We start from the raw sequence: 18,664 nt of genomic DNA on the forward strand, positions 1-18,664 counted from the left end.
GTCATATTAGAATTAAAGTGATATCTCAGCGCTGTGGTTGACAGTTACTCTGTTATCAGACTGTTCATGCAGTTCTTCAGGAGTCAGACAGTGTGAAATTGCAAGAGGCACCTATGGAAAGTATTGTTGACTTGAGTTGAGTATTTTTTCTTTTTCTTTTTTTTTCTTATTTTTAACAATTTATGACCTAAGATTTATTTTACATTGATATGCTTGACATGTCATTTCAAAATTTTCAATGTAGTTTTTATGGCAAATAATAAATTAAAAAAAATATAACTTTATGAACAGCAGTTTTTCATCCACAATTTTAGATGCGCCTTCATGCAGTGTTTTCTGTCTGGTTGCTGCTACATAATAAGGGGATAAATTGCCTTTCATGTCAATATTGCAACAAAATATATTTTCACACCTGTAGTCACAGATACATTGAAATTGGTTTACATCAAACCCAATTTGAACTCTTTAACGTTAACTCCTTAAATCAGCAACTTTCTATCATCCCAGTGTTTTTGCAGCAGACACAGTTTTATGCACAGACCATCCAGATGGAAAGAAGTGGCTCTCTTCTTACAGGATGCAAAACAACTGCCGATGGGGAAAATGTGCTTGTAGAGTGTCAACCAGTCTACGCGGCATTAGGATGACAGGAGTATTGCATATTTTAGTGGAAGCTGGCTCAGTACCCCTCACCATTCTGCCTTTCCATGGGACAGGATATGTAGTCCAGTGGGCTCCTGTGACGACGCTGAGCAGGAAGCTTTGTTTGAAGGGTTCATTTCCCACATCCCTGCAGCCACCAGATGTACAGAAATTGTTGAAAAAAACATATTCACACATTTAGAACTTTTGCCAACTTGAAAATGTTTTCACGGGATTTTTTTGGTAACACTTTATTTGACAGGTTGTGAATAAACATTATGCCATCTAGAATATTAATCATTTGCAATAATGCTAGACATGGGATAGTGTTCTCATGCAACAATGTCATGGGAAACATGCAATGGTATAATGTAATGTGTAAATGGAAAATGGCCTGCTTTTATCAAGTCCAACAACTCCAAAACACTTTACTTTACAGTAATTCATCCACCAAGTCATTCACATAGAAGAGCCACTTCTGCCGACAACCCTTGAAGTTTTCTTTAAGGAAGAGAGTTCTTCTGAAACAGTGCTTCCGTGTTGCTTGAGTGTCTGCTCTGTCTTTCTGAAACCCTTGGTTGGAGCAGATGGCTGCTCACGCTGAGCCAGTTATGCTGGAGGTCCTTTGTGTGAAAAGGGAATTCTCTTTTCCGACGTTCCCACAAAAGTGCTCTGTAAGAAAGATTGCTGAAAATTTTAAAACTTTATGTAAAAACCCGCCCACTGTGCTGAGAGGAAGAACCCGATTCCATGCATCTGGTTAGGCTTCTTTGCAAAAATAAGTTGTTGGTGTAATAAACTGAGTTTGACTGCTTTGTATCATTAAATCTAATTATTAATTTCTATTGATCTATACGACTGGATTGAACTGACTAAATTTTCTTTTAGCTGCCTTAAAATGTGACCTATTATGAACAGCCACTATATAGATAAATTGAAAATTAGCTCAGTTGTATTGGAACAATTTGAGTACAACAATCATAAAAATAGCTTGTTAAACTGATTTGGTGAGTTGAACAAAATGACTAATTTCATCATACTTTATTTCTTTTTTATAAATATTTACAAAAATCTAAAGTGGAATGTACAACATTTTAGTAGCTAAATATATTTTATTATTACTTTGTTTTATTATTATTGCATACTCTTATTGTCGTCTTGTGCATAATCTATTGTTTGAAATGACGCCGTTTGTTTTATTTTCTCAAAACCGCAGTACATGCTGAGATATATGACCTCAATTAAAAAACTCCCTTCATTGTAGTTTTCGTTTCCTTTTTTTAAGCGCTAAAACAACAAGCTTGTCTGGTTTAATGTATTTATCGGTTAAATCTGCTGCTCAGGTCGCCTCCCCAGAGCCGTTGCCCATGAATGAATCCGAACTGTTTTTATTCGACTGGTGTGCCACCTGTCGGTGCGTCACAGCTCCCCCTGGCCAATCCTGACGCAGTGACTCTCCCGTGCGCTCTTGGAGATCCCACTGTGCTCCTCTCCGCTCATCCCCGCCTAAGCCCCGGGCTCGGCAAGCGTGGAAGGTGGAGAACCTGCCCAGCGAGATGCCGTTAGCGCTTCGTGTGTGACCGGACGGTACCGGAATTTCGGCGAAGCCACGGAGCCAAAACCACGGACTGAGGAGTTTGAATGGATTGTCATTTTATATTCTGCTTCTGCTGAATGTGACCGCTGACTTAATGACTGATGTGAGGTAAGTAATGAAAGTTTATAATTACTGAGTGAAAGTGATTTGTTTTGACGTGTGGTACAGAACCGATTCTAGAAGCTGCGTAAATGTGCCAAATTTTCCTCGACGCACTTAAAACTTGCTGAAAAAAAAATTCTCTGAATTTTTTTTTTGCATGACTCTAGAGTGAAAGAGCTTCGCGCAGTTTATTTAAAGCAAACTCGATGTAATCCGCTTTTATTCGACTGCAAGTTTGGCAAACAAGTGCTGCTGCTGCTGATTCCCCCCCGGTGCATCCATCCCTGCCCATCCCTCAGCGCTCTGTTGCTTCTCCCAAAATACGACGGAGAGAGTAGCATTTTGCGAAGTTAATTGAAAACATTCAAAAAAAAGAAGAAAAATGCTTTACTCTTCTGAATAAATAAAAATGAAAGTTATCATTATTAGGGGCGCAAAGTATTAAAAGTTGCGCATTCTTTTTTTTTTTCTCTCTCTCTCTTCTTAGCTCCGGACTGTGAAGAAAATTAATGGTCTCCTTACATGGCAAGTGGAAGGCATTCATGTATTAGTCTTATTGCTTATTTATGAAGGCCGTAGATGGCAATGTGAAGGAATGTGACCGGGGGGTACTTTGACATTGTGCTGCATAATGAGCGAGAGCAGAGCGAATGACATCTGTGCCATGGTACAAATATTTTCCTTCTGGCCAGCAGTTATTCATCACAACAAAAGCCAGAGTGCGAGTTTGACATTTCCAGTAGTTGTGCATAAATCACCAAGCACTACACCGTGACTGTGAACCTGTATGGCTCTGAGTTGAATTCTGTTGCATACGTATAAACACACACAATTAAGGTGTATTCCTTTCCTGAAGTCAACAAATCCTTGCTTGCAGAGCTGTGAAATGAAGTTTGTGCCATGGTGAAGGTAGAGTAAGGCCTGCGAAAGTGTAAACTGGGGGGAAATAAGGGATATTACGACTTTGCCTGCATTTTCTGGTGAAAAACGTAGCAGAGGAGTCCTCCACCTCAAAAAAAGAAAGACATGTGAAGGAGAAAACACAAAAGGGCTTTCAAGGAGTGATGTGTTGGTTGAGCTGTGGTCAGTAATATATAATTTTTAGGCTTTCTTCTTTTGATAGATAGTTTTGTTGTGCCTTAAGGCGAGCCGAAGCCATTGTATTGATCACAGTGATGACTTTCACAAATGGGCGGTGGGTGGAGGGCAGGACACTGAGAGCACCGACCCTTGTGACAGAGGTCTGGATGGCTCAGTGCAGGATGAGAATGTTGTTTGCTTTCAGTCTCTGCTGTACTCACCAGACTGCACTGATGCGTTGGTTTTCACAGACTGTAGATGTAAAAAACTACATATTTTTGGATTCAGTCTATTTTATGGGATAAACAAATGAGATTCAAATGGATTTGTAGAATTTTAGGCTGGCTATTGTTTTCTGTTTTTAACTTGTGCTTGTTGTTTGCAGCTGTGGCTCTTCAGTGGACAAAATGTGTTAACGTATCTCACTGTTCCAGCAAGATCATCATCTTTTTGATATTTGAAAAGCAAAACCCAAAGTCTGAGGCAATTCTTGAAACACCAAGCTTCACTTCACATAGTAAGCTTAATTTAAAAAGTATGTAAAGAAGGTGGTATTCATTAAAAATAGAGTCCAGCTATTGACCATTTAATCTCAGTATAAATACAGCTGTTCTGTTAGATTCTCAGATGTATTTTAGAGAAAGTATGTGAACGAGTCTGTGGAGAAGTTTAAACCAGTGTGGTAAGGCCAATACATATTAAGAAAGAAATTTGATATTTTATTTTAGGTGAAAAGAGCAAGAACAAACTTCAAACAGGCCATTCTTCATAAGAACTCAACTGAGGTACTCTAGTCCTCACAGGTCACTCCTACGGCAAATTGTGTATATAATATTTGTTCTGTTTGATGGAGTGTCCAGTAGAAGCTGCAAGAACTTCAAAAGCAGTGCTGCAAGAACAGAGTGATATTATTTTGGCAGAGAAGAGAGCTTTCTCTGTTCTTGCAGAGTTTGTCTAGGTATAAATGTTGTAAAATAATATTCAAAGGTTTGAACATCTCACAAAGCACTGTCCAATAAGTCATGAGGGAAAGAGAGTATCGTACTACAATCCATGGTCGTCCACCTGCACTCACAGGCATAGATTAATATTAAGAGAACCAGCCAACAGGCTCTATATAACTGTAGAAATGCTGCAGATAGTTACATCTCAGACCGTAGAATCTCTTAATAGAACAACTGTGAGTCTAAAAGTCTGGCCTTTATCAAAGAATGGCAAGAAAAAAAAAGTTGAAAGAAAACAAACAGTTTAAAAGTTTGCCATTAGCAAATTAGAGGCCATGGCAAATGTGGCTGTGTGGTAGAAAACTACCACATCTTGATGGCAAGATGGGTGGACAGGAGGAAAATCGCCTTGAGGTTCAAAAGACTCAAGACAGGGGGCAAAGATTCACCCTACATCAGGGCAATGACAATAAACATGCAGTCAAAAGTACAGTGTTTTATTGAATCCAAGGACTCCAAAGGGGATTAAACTACATACACACATTCACACACTGATGGTGGTAAGCTATGTTGTAGCCACAGATGCCCTTGGGCAGACTGACAGAAGCAAAATTGCCATTTAATCTCGGTCTGTCCACTGCCGGCAGGCAAAGCAGGTGAATTGTCCTGTTCAAGGACACAACAACAAACTGACTGAGATGAGAATTTTGAACTGGCAACCCACCGGTTACATGAAGGACCCCTGTCTCCTGAGCCACTGGGAATCTGAGCCAAGACTTGGACATTAATGCTCACAGATACTCAGAATGCAATTTGACATAGCTTTAGCTGTTTTGAAAAGAACAACGGGCAAAAAAAAAAGAAAAAAGAAAAAAAGTTTCTATGTTCAAAGATGTAGAGACATGTTTGCAACATGTTAATTTGCAAAGTACTTCCAGTAGGCATGCTACATTTTAACCTAGAATCCCACTAAAACCAATGGAAACATTAGAAATCAAGGGGTTTGATCACGTTTACAAAGCTATGTAGCAAGACGGTCATTAGCCTGTATGCTCTCTGGCACCAGCAGCCTGCTTCAAGAGCATGCAGTAGGAGACAGTGATGGATATTTTACAGGAGTCAGCTGGCCAAACAGAAAGGCTAACTCCCCCATTGGGTTTAATTAGAGCTCGTCTTGATGTTAAAGCCCGTTTAATCCACTTCCACAGCCATGCAGAACACAACAAAGCAAAGCACAGTTTCTATCTTTAGACCACACATGGGCTCAAACTTTTCCATCTTCAGCTCAATTATTAAAACAACTGCATAAAATATAAAAATAAATATCCCAGCAGCTGGCCTTTAAATATCTCAGCTGGGGTGGCTTTTGTTTTTTTTTGTTTTTTTTTAATGTTTAAAAAATAAAAAGTTTTGTTGGTTATCTCCACCAGAGCTGACAGAATAAGGTGTGCTTTGTGTTTGTTTTTTTAAAGTTTTGGATAGAAGGCTGTCAATCACCCTCCGCTCAATTAAGTTTCCCATAAACAACTGTGTTTATGCAGCCTCCCTCTCCCATCTCCTGTTGTTCCTCTGCTGAGCAGACGTGCTGCCGGAGGGTGTGATTACAGTAAAGCCTTATGAGGTGAGTGCTTTGCCTCTATGTCTTTGTCTCCATTTTCTGGGCAGCTACTGTTGTCCCACATTCATGGCGCCTGCTTTGCCTCAGAGACGCAGTGCTGGGAAGACAGAAGCAGACTTGAGCTTGACATTTTAGACAGAAAGGCTGCATATTTAATGTGGCTGTTGATGAAGAGGTTTGGGTATGGTTTTACAGGCTCCTACTGCAAATAATATCTCGACAGAAGATGATGTTTTTCTTTGATTTTGTTTCTCGTGCTTTTATTGTTTTGTTACTGGCGAATATTGTGCCTCGAGGATGCAATTTAGTCTTTCCTTGCTAATATGAGATGACATTTATCACTCCCTGACCTTTGCAGATTGTCTTAACGTCAACCACTTATTGGGAGCAATAAGGTAGAAACTTTGCAGCTGTTAATAGCGCAGGTGGTTTGTGTTTATCTCAGGAAATTGTGCATGTCAAGCAAACTACAATTTACACACAGATTAAGACAATGCGAGTCGGTTACAGTTCAAGTGTCGTGCACTGAGCAGGAAATGAAGAAATGAAGAAGCAGGCAACGAAGCTTTGTGTACAGTACATCTCACAGCATGCATGTTTGAATTTGTCCACTGTGGCCATAAATGTTGCCCTAAAAGCAGGTACCACTATTTGCATTTAGTTTGATTACGTATACAAAGTCTTTGTGCACTCCACTGCCATTCTTGCTTGGACTGATGTGTTTCCCCCCTTTTTGGGTTCCTCCAGGGTTGTCTGTCTTGGCCCGTGTTTATTCCCTTTCTTCCCTCTGACTCTGTAGTTAGTCTTTTTTTTGCTTTTACTAACCCGCCTCCGTTATGTGCCACTGGTTTTCTCACACTGCGTCACTCTCTGCTGCTCCCTCGATGGAAGCAAACTCGTTTATGCCCCATGAATGACTGCTAACGGTGTGTTGCTCTCTGTTTGTCCTCAGAAAGTAAACTGATAGCGAGTTGCCTGTCAGTGTTTCCAGTAGAGGTCCATTGGGACAAAGAGAGATTGAGTTAGCAGGTGTGCACTATACTGAACTTGGTGTACTAAAGTTCAGATTGTCCATCCTGAAGTTGGGGCCAACTCATCACAGCTATTTCAATGAGAAATATTTTGTTAATAAATGTAAATTCTGGTATGCTTGTCTCACCATAGCTCTGAAGAGTATTAAGGTTCTGTGCCAACAAACCTTTTCTTTTTGTCTGATGTGGGAAATATTTAGTAAAGTCTATGGTGGAACTATCACTTCTGTTTGTATAAAAGAGAAGGCGGATGTAGTTTTAGGTATTGTGATTGAATGTGTTATTGGTTTGACTTTCAAATTTCTCTGCAAACCTTGAACACTTGCAAATGACACAATTAAAGAGCAGGGATTGAGAGTGTGGGTGAGGTGCTGCTGGGGACGAAGGTAAACTCTAAAGAACAGAAAATAAAATAATAAATTCTTAATATTTTGATAATAAAGTGGTAAAAAAATGTAAGAAGTTCTTATCACAATGTGAAGGAAATCCTAACTGAATATTATGCATTTGGTATCTACTCTTCCATCATATATTTGCCTGATCATGAGCCCTAAATAACCTCTATGACATGGATGAGCAGATTACGGAGACTTTAGAGGCAGCAGGTCGAGGTGTGGGTTATGAACGGGCTGAATAGGTGTAGACATTACTAGGAGAAATAGTAGCCTTTGCAAGGGACCAAGATGTTTGTATATTTATATTGTGTGGAGCGTGAGGCAGATCATGTATGAACGAGCAGCAGTACATTTTCACCTGAGTGTCTGACCAAGGAAGCCGACGCTTCTAAATGGATGATTGCATGATTTTATTCAACCAAATTTTTAAAACTCCTTTCTTTCATTGTTCTATCAAAAGTTACTGCTCAGTGAGCACCATGGTACATTTTCGACAAGTACTTGACATGTAAAGTAAGAAAATGAATAACACATTAACCATCCGTGACTGCTCTGTGTGGAAAATGGAAGACATGTGGCACTTAAAAGATCGGTTCAGGAAAGCAATGTAAAAATAATAAGTCAAAAAGACTTGATTTTTGTCCGTTAACATGGGAAGACAAGGTTTGGTCGATGAGAGAAGTTAATCCATCGACGGTATAGATAAATGAAAATGATTAGCAAAAATACTATTACTACATCTTACTGACCTGAATATGCATTGATTTTGAGGAAAGAAATGAGAAGTATTCACATGAGTCATTGTTCCAGAGGGTATCTGGAAAATAATGAAGGGACTTGAGGAATCTGTGACTCTATGGGTGTCTCTTGGCTATTTGGACTTTATTGTGTTTACAGTAGGAAAGGTCAGTGCAAATCAATGGTGTGGTAAAGAGTGATCACTGCTATCCAAAATGACCTGCCTCAACACCTTTACCAGTGTACTGTGAATCCCAAAATGTCATCAATAAATTCATTAGATCACTCAAATACAGACACTGGATAAATTTGAATCCTTCTGTAATATTTTGTATTACAATATCCAATCAAAAAATGTTGATTTCGACATTCATTGGAACCGTAAGGTTCTTTCCATTGTCAGCATGAGATGATTGCAGATGAACCCAACTAATGTCAAAACAAGAGTCTTATCTGAAACAAAATTGAAAGTGTTTGAAGTCAAATTTCTCCAGCATAAAACAAGATTACATCCTGCTATATCATTAGGTTCCTGTCAAAACAAATTTTTCTGCAGTTATCATCGCGTAAGAGTTTTTAGGGTTCTGACATGAAATGTTTTCCGCGTCAGATGGGGAAAATATCTGCTGCACCCTTTTTACCTCCATTTGTTTGTTTCTGTCAAACTCCCACTCGCTTTTGTGATATAGTTCATCAAGCATGTTTCAACCAAGGCAAATTGCACTGCAGGCCGTGGGCATGAAAGCATATCCTTACGAAATCACAATTTAAGGTGTTGCAGAGACGGGTGTGTGGTGGAAATCTAACAAATGATTTTATCATTTCAACTTTCTTCTGTCTTTGTTTCATGCACCTTTTATGCTTGTAATGCAGCGAAGAAAAGAAAGACGATGGTGTGGGTAATAATCAAAGCACATTGGCACGTCAGAAAATGTTACATTTCATTAGGCAATAGCATAAAAAAAATTATTTTCAGAAGCAAAAGTATATTTATTGTAAGCCAACACTGATTCATGAAATTAAAAGTAAACCTGTGGAATGTAAATTGATTGAAACTAGCAATCTCCACATTGAAAACAATTTCATGAGGCGTTTTGTAAATGGTCATAATCAGACCAAACATCTCTTTAGAAAGCTATTTGTTAGTGTAGCTGCACCCCCAGTAAGAGATGTTTAAAAGTATTTTTATTTCCAAGTGCATGTCAGGTCTTAAGTCTTTGAGGGGCAAATCCAAGTCAAGCCTCAGGTTTCTAATGACTCTAATCACATGTAACCTTGTATTTGCTTTAGATTAGTTATTAAAACCTACTGTTTGTCATTAGATCTAAATTATTATCTGGTGATTGTATAACTGTCTCTCAAGATAGTCATATTTGTTATGTTATTTGTAATATTTAATTAGCCACCCTACAAAAGCTGCTAAAAGGCTGCTTTATGCTATTTTAAAAATGCTTCACCACAAAGCATTTGTGTTTAGGTCTCCCAAATGTCTGGCAAAGTCACAGGGACTTTGTTGGTTCAACATGAACAAATAACCAAAACAAATACAGGTTTTCTTTAAATATGAACACATGCAGGCTGTTTATGTGCAGAACTAAGTGCGTAATGCACATCCGTCGCACATCTTTAAATAGTGACACCAAACCAGAGAGAGAGACGATTCCCAGCTATCACTAAACTTTTGTGGAGATACAGGGGAGAAAGAAAGGTGGACTGAACCACAACATTATGTCGGCACAGACATCTTTCGACAGCAATAAGGTACGTTGCTCGTACTGCACTTAACTGACGTACTCACCTGAAACAAGGTCAAGCTGAATTGTCACTGGCACGAGAGAAAACTCAGCAACATGTCCAAATCCATCTGCCTGCAGCATTCAACCACTTCAAACTGTGTACATCATTTTAGATGTGACAATACACTCATATTGTTTTGACAGGTCTCTGACCACAGCAAATAGATGTGTTTTTGTGGTGTATTCAAGTACATCTCATACACTGGATTGTCTAAATATCAAAGCAACTCAAAACTGATATGAACCTTTTTTATCCATTAGTGTCTGCACAGTCCTATTTAAAGTTTTGGCAATAAAACTGCAGAGAAAGAACATCAGAGCTCCTAAAACAAACACGGCTCTAAAAATTAAACTCACTTATTGCATAATCTCCTAGTTAGTTAGTTCAGTAGAAGATGTATGCTTCTAATCAGGACGCAATGTCGCCAGTTTTTTGTATTTATTTGTGCTCTCTTTGTCAGTCAGTGAGAGCTTACCAGCAAAAGTAACAATCCAGTCTTGCTCTCAGTTGTTATTATTTACAGAAGTGGTCGATCTGAGTTTGTTATCATGATAAGTCACAAATTTAATAATCTTAATAGCTTCTTTCCCTCTTAAAGATGACAGGTATGCAAATGCTAATTCCTATTTTGACATCTTGATTTTTCTTCTTTGTGTATGTCTAACATAAGGACATCCACAATTGAAAGAACCTCTAACTTGTCAAAAAAAAAAACGAAGCCAATAATACGGAAGAACAAAACAGTGACAGGAATCAGCTTCTCGAAATAGTGGGATGTGTCTGTTCTACATTCTTGTGTATTATTAATGTTTCATTTTCTCTAAATATAACTTTGTTTCTAACTGATTGTACCTTTTCCAAAGTCCCATTTTTGTTACTGTGTCTCACAGTTTCTTTCATGTAACATTTGTCTCACAAATGTTACATGGTCCGGTGTTTCCTAATGTTGCCTGTTCAAAGGCCAACTTGTTGACAAGTTGAATACATTCGTTTAATCTCGTGGTCACACTTGCTTTACACAGTGAAAGACAATTTGTTTTTATCTAACACCTGTTATGCCATTGAACAAAGTGAGCGATCTGATTCTGAAGAACTAATTAAAATCTCCTTCAGGAGCAGTGTGTAGCACAACAGAAACTGAATGCTCTAATCACGTGATCGTAATTGTGGACAAGGACACTCGTAAAGCTCCCTCACAATGCCATGCAGTTTTCGAAGGATGAGCAGGAACATTTTTAGAGGGATTTGAACTTGCTGATAGGAGCCTCTGCCAACTTGCTTCAGCTATGTGGTGCAGTTGCCAGCTGCACTTAATAAGGTCTTAGAAGATTTGGCAGTGATTCTTTTTGCAGAAGTTCAGCATAGTACATGAACAAAACTGTATTCTGTGGTTTAACGTCCTACTCTGTAGCATTTCATTTAAGGTTGGTTTATGTTTTTCTTTTTATGACTATGTTCTTGTTAATATGTGTCTCTAACTCGAATGTAGGGTATTGACCTCTTAACTGTCATGATGACACTGCCCCATTGTCTTACGTGTAAGCTTTTTGAGGGTGGCAGGCAAGGGGTAAATAGCAACTTTTACTGCCTTGTGACGTAAATATTTAGCTGAAATCACACACATTAGTTCTTATGTGCCTTTTAGGAAAAGCATCTGTTCTTCTTTGTCCCTGAACGGCAAAATTAACCACTACACCAGATCGCGTGTTGCGATCGTATGACATAAAAAGATCACTCGTGCTTTGGGGATCAATTATTGGTCTTTAATGTTACAGTTAACATATAAACTTGATATAAACTACTTACACTGTTGTTTTATTGTAGCCATTCGCCTGATTAATTCATCTCAGGTTGGGTTGTTCTGCTCCCGTACTTGATGAGGCTTGAAGGTTTTCTTTTGTGTAGCTTAATGGTTGTCACAGCAATATCAACTTCCCACCAGGCAACAAAGTTGGAGCGGTGGTTTCAAAGCAAACTGAAATAAGCCACTCCGCTGCTTAATGTTTCTCAATGAAGCAGGTGGGACCAAGGCAATTTGTGAAGTTCTTAAAGAGCGACTGGTTCAGCATCTGCCTTTAAGTATTCATCTTCATTTTGTGTGTCTGACATTTAAGAAAGGAACAGAGAGTTTTGGAACTTATGCCAGACTTGGGCAAGATGTAGAGCACATCCCTCTGGCTGAACTATGGGGAGTAAAAATTAATCTAAGCCAGCTAGAGCCTCAGCCTTCAGGCACATGACATTTACATGAGTCTGAAGCAACCCAAGGGAGTGGAAATAATTTTGTTCCACTTTTTTGTTTTCTCAGGCTGTGCCCAAAGAGGTGTTTGGGTCAATATTTTGTTATCTTGAGCGGCATGGTTGGTTACTCGTATTGGATGAGTTGAAAACCTCTTCACAAAATTACCTCTGGTATTGGTGGTGCCTTTTTTTATTGGTCTGAAAATTTGAAAAAGCTTAGAAGACTTGAATTGTTTCACAAGGCCCTGTAGCTTTCCAAAATATTTGTTCTTATTTTTAGATTTTTTTAAATAGACCGATGACAGAATACTGGCAGAAATGTCAATGAAGAAAATTAACACCATGTTCAATGGTGTCAGAAAAGGTGACAGCCCAAATGAAAGTTTATTTACTTTCACTTGAGGATTTTATGACTTGTAAATAAAAAGGTCAGTTTTTGAAGGTTTTTTATGTTTGTTTTTTTTTCTCTACCATAACATGAATAAATCTATGCAGGTTGGTCTCAGAGTTATGAAGCTGTTACTGACTGAACCTGAGGATGTTTTTCAGGAGGAGTAATGGAGAATACTCTTGGGGAGAGATGGGCTAACCAACAACACAGCTACATTGTGGCTAATTTGCCTTGCACTCTACATGCCAGCTTGACAACAAGCTGCCACGGAGAAAACGAGTCTTCTTAACCACAGTGACAAAAAGGCAGTCACAGTGCAGCGTAATTAGCGACTCTTAAACCTTTAATTAGGAAAAGAGAAATTAAATAATTGCATTCAGACCCACTGTTTTGATTCAGTCTCTGGAGTTACTTTTCCAGATTAATACCCCTGCTATTTTCGAACCTCTCAAGTTTTTTGTGGATTGACTTGTGCAAACCTTTAATACATCTCCAAGGATTACCTCCTCTTAACTGAGAGATAAGACTGAAGATCATTGCAGGAATTTGAGTAACTTGGCACAATATGAAAGCTTTGTTGGAGAACTACAATGACATGAGTCGGAGAGCTACTTTTTAGAATCAGTCCTCATTTGTCTGTTTGTCCAAACTTAATTAAAAACTATCCCCAAGAATGTTACTGAAAGGTCTTCCATAAATACATAAGCTACAGTGGTGTCTTTGGGATAAGCTGCAGTCCAGAAGCCAGAGAGAGAGAGAGAGAATGGATGGAAATGCCTGGCATTTTTCCACACACAGGTTTTTGGCATGGCTAATGTTAGATAGACTGTTTATTGGCTTGATACCCTCTGTGTTTCAATGAAATGTAATCATAACCTGAGCTAGGCTTATTCATTGCATATACAGGCACCTCAAAGAGGTTACTGGGTCTTATTATTTATTAATACTTAATCAACTAAAACAATGATGTAAACATAAAAATACAATGGTAAAATCTGCTTGATTTATTTCCTTAGATTCCTGGCATGAACTTAGTGTAGATCTGTCCAAATGAAAACGGCAAACATGAAAAATGTAGGACTTGATGGACTTTTGCTGTTCTGTTGTGGCAGAACTGGCAGGAGACTAAATAAAGCAAGGTGCCGCCTTAGTTTGGGGATTCTAGGGCTTCAAATAAAACCGCTCACTGTGAAGGTTCAAGATTGTATTTGGATCTGCAGTTGTGTCGATGGGGAGGCACAAAGCAAATTTGATGACATTTCTTGCCATTAATTTGTGTCAGCACTAATGCTCTATTAAACCTTCAGGCCTTTTTATGATCTTTGAATTACTTTATCATTATTCTGTGTATTGATTTTACATATTTCTGGAGTGGGCACAAATTTTTATTTTAAATTTGTCTTGCATTTTATTTCAAAGCTGGGTTAAAGAAGATGTGTTCAATGGGGAAAAAATGTCGCAAACAAAATTGAGGCAGCTACAAACAGATATGTTCTGGGTAGCTGTGGTTAAAACTTTCTGTACTTGCTTTGATTTGCTTTTTGAGGATTTTATGTCTGTTTGCATTTATGTTTCTTCTTGTTATTGCTGTTTATCTCTCTGTAGTTGCTGTGGGGCTCTTTCTCAGTGTCTGTGAGACATTTAAATCAATTTTAAAGCTAACCTATTGTGTAATATTCTCCTTTTGCATGTTTTTGTACTTCCACTTGGGTCTCTGCCTCCTCTAGAATCTCCTGATAATTAATTCAGTGTACCAAACCTCACCAACCCGTGCCGTGCTGCTCAGTGGAAACAAGGCGTATGTCTACGGTAGTGAGTTTGAGTCTTGGGTTTGGGTCTTCCTGATGGGGTTTGCATTCTCTTAATGTGTATATTTGAGTTCTTTCACGGTGCTCCGGCTTCGACCCCGAGTGTGAAAGCAAGTATTGCCGTCTAAATTGCCCTAAGGGTTTAGAGCAACTTTGCAAGGAAAAGCGAGTACAGTCAGTGGATGGAGCAATGCCCAAACTTGTTTTAAACACTTTTGTTTAATCATTTTGTAGACAAACAAATGGCATCAAAACATTTTATCACAACACACAACAGATCAATTTTCTTGTTCAGGGCATCATTTCCAGAGATTTTTGTTATAAACGACTCACTAAAACTGTATATTTGTTGGCGTGTGTCTTGGTTGGATAAAAGTACTTACAGTTCACAATAAAACTGCTAAATTTGTTTAGTAAACCCTTTTTAATCCTCTGAAATTTCTCCTTGCCACCTTTTTGTGTTCTGTCCTTGTTGTCCAGGCCTTTCTCACTGCTCTGTTTCAGCCAGATTAGCCCAGTAAAGCTCTTTAATGTAATCTTGTTACATTTCATTTTTACCAGAGTTCATAATTGACCGCCTAATATTTCTGATGCCTCTTTTATTACAGGAGTCAGATCCCATTTAATCCTCAGCTTGGTGAGAACCACCAGGGGTGAGGAGTGACCTTGTGACCTACCTCTGCTTATTATTTGAACACCGAGAATCAGGATTCAGTGTGACATAATAAGTTGACAACAATCAACTACTCTTTTGAGAGCAACAGGGTGTGAGTCATTTCCCTGGTTCAGTAATTACCTCTTTTATTGTATCTTGGGTTTGGCAGCAGGTTTAAGCAAAACACTTTACTCTCCATATATCATAATCAGGATGTGGCAGAGGTTATTTATACTGTTCTCAATCCACTGTTTGGACTTCTTAATTCGGTGGTTAGTTCCCAAAGACTATCTTACGCTAATGTCGAGAAACGCAATCACATTAGTGCCAGGTCCATGTGTTTTAATTGCCAGTGGCTCGGTGGAGTTAGGGTTCAGACCATTTGGCTGTTGCTATGAAATACTTCAGCAGTGACCAGAAACATTCACAAGGCAAGCAGACGCAGGAGAGGAGGAGGCTGCAGACAGTTTAAATTCTTCAACTTGTAATCGTCTGATTCAGTCTTTGGTGATGAGGCCAGTGTTTAATTTTCCTTCTGCTGCATGTGTCTGAAAGCAGTTGAGGGGGAAAATGACGCATCTGTCAAAAGGCTTAAGGGTAGTTAATTCAAAATGCAGGTACAGCTCCATAAATTAGAAGTATTAAAAAATAACTTTATTTAGGAAATTTCATTCTGAAAGTAAAACTCGTGATATTTATTGGACACTGACTGAAGTGGTGTTTCCATTTGTCAGCTGCTTTCTTCTTGACTGAGTGGACTTTGAAATTAAATTTCAGTTTTATTTTTACTGGTCTTATTTAATATTTTATTTTTGAAAAAAAAAATATCACTTCAGGTTTTCATTAGATATAAGCCAAAATCCTGAAAATATATGAAATATGTCACATCACCTTCTGGGTCATAACACTGAGAGTTTTAAACTGGATTACTGAAATAAATTAACTTTTCACCTGTTTTAATTTACCTTCTATGCAGAGTGTCAAAAAATGTGTGGGTCATAAAATCAATTTCCATATTAAAATCTTTCCTATTGGTCTTATTTACACAATATATTGACAATATTCCATGTTAATGAGAAGGTTTTATACCATGAAAGATGACCCTTACCGATGTTTCAAATGAATTAGGTTTCAATTTGTTACAACTTGTTGCACATAATTACAGCTTTATTTGCTTCAGTGTTTTGAGAACATCATGCAAACTCACTACCATCATGCATTTTAACTTCCCTTTAAAACAGGACCAGCCTGTGGGAGTGCTGGTGCAACCCTAACCCTAACCCTATTTTTTACAACTACATTGTTTGCTGGCTGCAATAAAACTACAACAGCGTAATAAAAGAACCTAAATAAACAGAGCTGTTGATTGTGTGTTTTGCAGACTGGGAGCTTTCTAAAATCACTTTGTTTCTTTGTTAAATCCTTTGAACAGCCAAGGACAAAGTAAAACGAAAGAATGTTGTTCAGTTCCCATCCAGGGGAGGCATTATTTCTCTGGAGCATTTGTTCCTGTTATGTTTAAAACTTAACTGCTGCCAAAAAGAGCACATTGTTTACAATATTTTTACACCATTCCAGCTGCAATAACTCCTCACCTTGAAGGAAAAGGATATTCTTTATGTTGCTGCAGATATGCTGTTTTAAATAGTTTCCTCAACACAATACAGTAGACTTGGTATCTAATTGGAATGTGAAAAAAAATAAAAAAGCTAATTGTTTTATATTTTTCCTGAGTGTCAATATCTGGACATGCAATAAATGGATGAGTAACATGGTTATTTCATTTATTCTTTTTACATTCTTATTCGTATTCCATTTTATCCTTTAGAGGCTCACATGTCTGAGGTAAAACTATTTGAATCCATGATTTTAACCCTTCCAGACAAATAAAGAAATCATTCACATATTAAGATTTACTAGATTTCTTCATCCACAAAAGAAAACTCTGATTTTTTTAAATTCAGCAGCACACACGCTAAGATTTCTTTTCACTTCTAATTTGCCTTTCTGGCTGGCCACACATTGATTAGCCCCCTGCTCAAACCCTCTTAGGCCCTCATTGCCATTAACGGAGCCTCGTCGTGATTATCTGGGCCGTTTTCACATTCGCTGCAATCACTCAGTGGAAGTGACAGGACGTGGCTCAACCTTACACAGCACTTGTCTAAACACTGAGGTCATTCAATCTTTGCTTATGTTTCATCCATCAGTGAGACATATGCTGCTTGCTGTGCAACCACAAGACTGGCTGCAAAAATAATGCCATAAAATTGCAAGGTGACTGTAAGGTTGAAAAAAATGCAATTATGAATTCTTTTTAATATTATAGTGTGTAGCAATGCATTAACTCCACCAGCGGGTGGAAAGGAAACTTTACATACAACTTTAAATACAACATTTATATTTGCATCATCATCAGTTTGATAGAAAAACAATTTTCCCTTTTTCCACCAGTTACCCAAAACGTAGCCACGCAATTGATGATGCCTTCGTTAATGCTTTTACAACCGAGTAGTGTCAGCCAGCCTGAAAGCCCTCTATTCACACAAAAAGGCAACCTAAGAACAAATTTTATTCTTACTTGAAAATCAGAGTCTTTCACAAAACACACACATTTTCAAATTTGGGGGGCTACGTGTAATAGAATAGCAATAAATTGCTTTTATTTCATTGGATCAACTGAGGCTGGCCACAACTGTAAAGCTTTTGAATCATTTTGATGAAAAACACCATCATATTTTTAATATTGGGGGGATGTTGTTAGATTCCAATTCACCAGTGACACCTAGCTGTTTTTAAAATAGATCCTATCATCTTTGAAAACTTTTGTAAATAATAATGACTGTCACATGCCTTTTGATTAGTGTCAGAAAGGCCTTTGAAACATAAGAGGAGCAGATGATTTGTGAACTTCAGCAGCAGTGTCCTTTGAATGAACCACAGAAAAAAAAAAAACCCAACAACTTTCATCTGTGAATCTGTTATGCTCGGCTGGATTTTGTGTTTTAGGAAATCCGTTGACACAGGAGAATAACGAGTTTGTTGTCTTGTACAGGTGGAAAAGCTGCTGCATTACTTGTTTGCATGACGTTCTGAACTACAGACGATTTCCTCTATCAGACATAAGCATTTTCTAAGCCACATCGTGAGTCACATCTCCCCTTCTCTTAATGGAATATGCATGTACACCACGCTTTGTAATTGTGCAATTTTCTCCATATTAATCCCTCACTGGAGAATTATGTTTGACATGCTGACTCAAAATTTTATGAAGCTTTTTTCAGCATCAAACATCCAAAAGGACTGTGCAGCCTTTTTTTTTTTTTTTTTATTTTATTTTTTACAGTTTTACTTGATCTTGTACCTACAAACATATGGCAAGGTTGAACTGCAGCAGTGGCTCAAGTGACCTGCCTTAATGAGAGGAAAATGGAAAATTCTTTTAGCCTCAAGCTTAGGTTTCCATATATCTCATTTATAATTAATAATTAGGGGCATTGGAGTTTTCGGGTTTTCAGACTTGTCATAGGATCAATCTAACCAGATTTTTTTTCTTTTTAAATCCTGTGGTTTTTGCTGCTTTTACTTTTTTTTTTTTTTTCACCTGCCTGGGTGTTTGAATATT

General features: G+C 38.1%; 1 protein-coding gene across 4 annotated transcripts in view; it reads left to right on the forward strand.

The window, feature by feature from the left end:
* Positions 1-2,060: 2,060 nt before the first annotated feature.
* The window catches only part of chrm3a (cholinergic receptor, muscarinic 3a), an 81,501-nt gene continuing 64,897 nt past the window's right edge, over positions 2,061-18,664 (forward strand). For 2 of the 4 annotated variants that reach the window (XM_044135711.1, XM_044135708.1), the window contains exon 1: positions 2,062-2,347. The gene's annotated coding sequence lies outside the window, so the exon portion shown is untranslated. Of the gene's footprint in view, positions 2,348-5,906; positions 5,987-18,664 lie in introns of all 4 variants that reach the window. The other 2 variants (XM_044135712.1, XM_044135710.1) reach the window with 2 other exon arrangements.

This window comes from Gambusia affinis, linkage group LG13 (genome assembly GCF_019740435.1).
Source record: "Gambusia affinis linkage group LG13, SWU_Gaff_1.0, whole genome shotgun sequence".
Classification (NCBI taxonomy): domain Eukaryota; kingdom Metazoa; phylum Chordata; class Actinopteri; order Cyprinodontiformes; family Poeciliidae; genus Gambusia; species Gambusia affinis.